This window comes from Muscardinus avellanarius, assembly GCF_963383645.1.
Source record: "Muscardinus avellanarius genome assembly, chromosome: 8".
Taxonomy (NCBI): domain Eukaryota; kingdom Metazoa; phylum Chordata; class Mammalia; order Rodentia; family Gliridae; genus Muscardinus; species Muscardinus avellanarius.
In genome coordinates, this window is record NC_137794.1 from 18,183,911 (window position 1) to 18,186,563 (window position 2,653).

General features: G+C 40.1%; 1 pseudogene across 1 annotated transcript; it reads right to left on the reverse strand.

The window, feature by feature from the left end:
- Window positions 1–1,741: 1,741 nt before the first annotated feature.
- LOC308266412 (mitochondrial inner membrane protease ATP23 homolog) lies at window positions 1,742–2,129 on the reverse strand (annotated as a pseudogene). The gene has a single exon. The product of its transcript is annotated as a mitochondrial inner membrane protease ATP23 homolog (transcript).
- Between the last annotated feature and the right edge of the window lie 524 nt (window positions 2,130–2,653).

The window sequence follows — 2,653 nt, forward strand, 5'->3', positions numbered from 1 at the left end:
GATTCATCTTGAATTGACTCTTTGTGCCGAGTGAGAAAGTGGAATTTATTTCTATTTTTCTGCATATGGTTAACAAGTTTTGCCCACACCATTTGTTGAATAGATTATCTTTTTCCCAGTGTATGTTTTGGGCTCCTTTATCAAAAATAAATTGGCTATAAGTGTGCAGATTTGTTTCTGAGTCTTCTATTTTGCTCTGTTGGTCTATGTATCTGTTTTTGTGCCAGTGCCATGCTGTTTTTATTACTATGGCTTTGTAATTGTAGTATTTTTTAATTTTTTTTTTTTTTTTTGCGGGTCTGGGGGTGGAACCCAGGAGCATCCGACCTCCGAGCTACACCCTCTGCCCTATTTTTTATTCTTTATTTTGAAACCAGGTCTCACTGAGTTACGGAGGGCCTCACTAAGTAGCTGAGGCTGGCCGCGAACTGCAATCCTCCTGTCTCAGCCTCCCGAATGCTGGGATTACAAACATGCACCACCACGCCAGGCTCTAGTATTTTTTGTTCTTAATTTTTATTTTTTTGGTGGTACTTGAGGTTGAATCCAGGGGCTTTTTTTTTCTTTTTCTTTTTCTTTTTTTTTTTTTAATTTAACCTCCGTGCTATACTCCCAGACCTATTTTATATTTTATTTGGAAACAGGGTTTCACTAAGTTGCTGAGAGCATCACTCAGTAACTGAGGCTGGCTTTAAACCTGTGTGATCCTCCTGTCTCAGTCTCCCAAGCACAGGGATTACAAGCGTGCGCCACCATGCCTGGCTTATTCTTAATTTTGAAACAGGGTCTCATTAAGTTGTGGAGGTCTCACCAAGTAGCTGAAAATCTGGCTGAGAACCTGCGATCCCCTTGTCTCAGCCTACCAAGTACTGGGATTATAAAAGTGTGCCACCACGCCCAGCTCTTCACATATATACTAAAAGAACAGGGAGAAAAATGGCATTGATCATTGAATGAATTATTCCCAACTTGTATTATTTGCATGCTTTGATTATGACATCTCAAAAAGCCTACAATAAGATCAGCTTATTTTACTTTATAATGAGATCAACTTTGATCACCATATTAGTTTTTCAACACTATGTCCAAAATATCTGACAAGAACAAGTTAGAAGAGGTTTTATTTGGGCTCACAGTCTCAGGAGTTTAGTATGTAGTTGGGCAGCTTGAAGGTAGAAACCACAACAGTATGGTAAAGGAAAGTTGCTCCTGTGGCAGTTGAAGCAGGAAAGTGTGGATGTGACCAGGAATAGATAGATACAGTCCTCAAGGACCTGCCTCTGGTGGCTCACCTCCTCCAGCCATGGCCACCTCTGAACCTGGCTGCACTGCTAACACATAGTTCTTCAGACACATTCTATCCCCAAGCTCTAACAGTCACCTAGCAACATCCTACGAGGGCATACTTCATAGGACTCATAATCAAATTTTAAAATAATCTCATGTAACAAAACTAAATCAAAATAATGAACATTTTAAAATACAAGTATGATGTAAAAATACAAAAATGTGATTTATTTATTTTATCTACCCTATAATTACCTCTAAAACACAACTTTTACCTTGAAGTTTAAGGCAGTTTTATTTTTTTACCACGGCTACTTTTTTATCATATACTAAAATAAGTATCTTCTGTGCTTTATGTGTATTGAATTGATCACTTACATTTTATACATCTGTTCTTTTGAGAACATATTTTTTCTTCATGATCATTGAAATTCTATAACATAAAATATTATCTTCATATATTTGAGTAATACCACTCATGGTTTTGAAAGTCTCTTTGAGCACATCTTGCATAAGTCTTGTTATGTGGGATCCTTCCAAAAGGTTCATGGTCATTGAAACAAGATCCAAAAACTTTATCAACAGCCTTCTGAGCTACTTCTCTGTTTATATTCCTAACAGTTAGGATAGAAAGAATGGCTCTGTCTTGCACACAAGTCTGAAGGTGTTGTTTTAATCCAAAAAGTAACCTGAATATTTCATTTACGAGTGAACAGTCTCTACTAAGGTTGGCAGCTCGAACCTCTGAGCAGGCCAAGTGTCTGATGTCGGTGAACCAGTTGACTTTGAACACACCAGTGATCAAAGGCGTGGATGAGCTCGTGGGTGACTACTCTGCTCATAAGGGCCTGGTTCCAGATATTATTCTGGCACAAAACAATCTGAGATGTTGAAGAATCAAAATTTCCACTGACATTCCCATTACAATCTTCAAAAGAAAAGTGTCTTTCTTTGTTTACAGCACAACCTGAGTGCTTCATAGCCTCAAGTAGAAGTTTGACATATGGATTTGTCTCCAGGGTCTTCACAAGCAGGGGCTGGCACTTCTGGTTATGGGTGAAGAAGCTGGGGAGGAACCCTTGCTGGGGCTCGTCCTGGGCCAGCTGCTCTGGGAATACCTGGCACAAGCAGAACAGCTGCCACAGTGGCTCCCCTGCCGTGGAGCTGCCCTCCAGCCAGCTGCTCTGTCTGGCCCTTCCTCCCCAGGCCTGACCCCCAGCGGAGCTGGGCGACTACCATCTTTCTAAGTCCAGCATTTAATTCTCAGGTTTCATCTTAGTGTTTCAGAAGCAAGATGACATGTTTGGCTTTTTTGTTTTCCTCTTGAATGCATTCTTCATCAGCTTTCTATGATCCTGTACTTTCA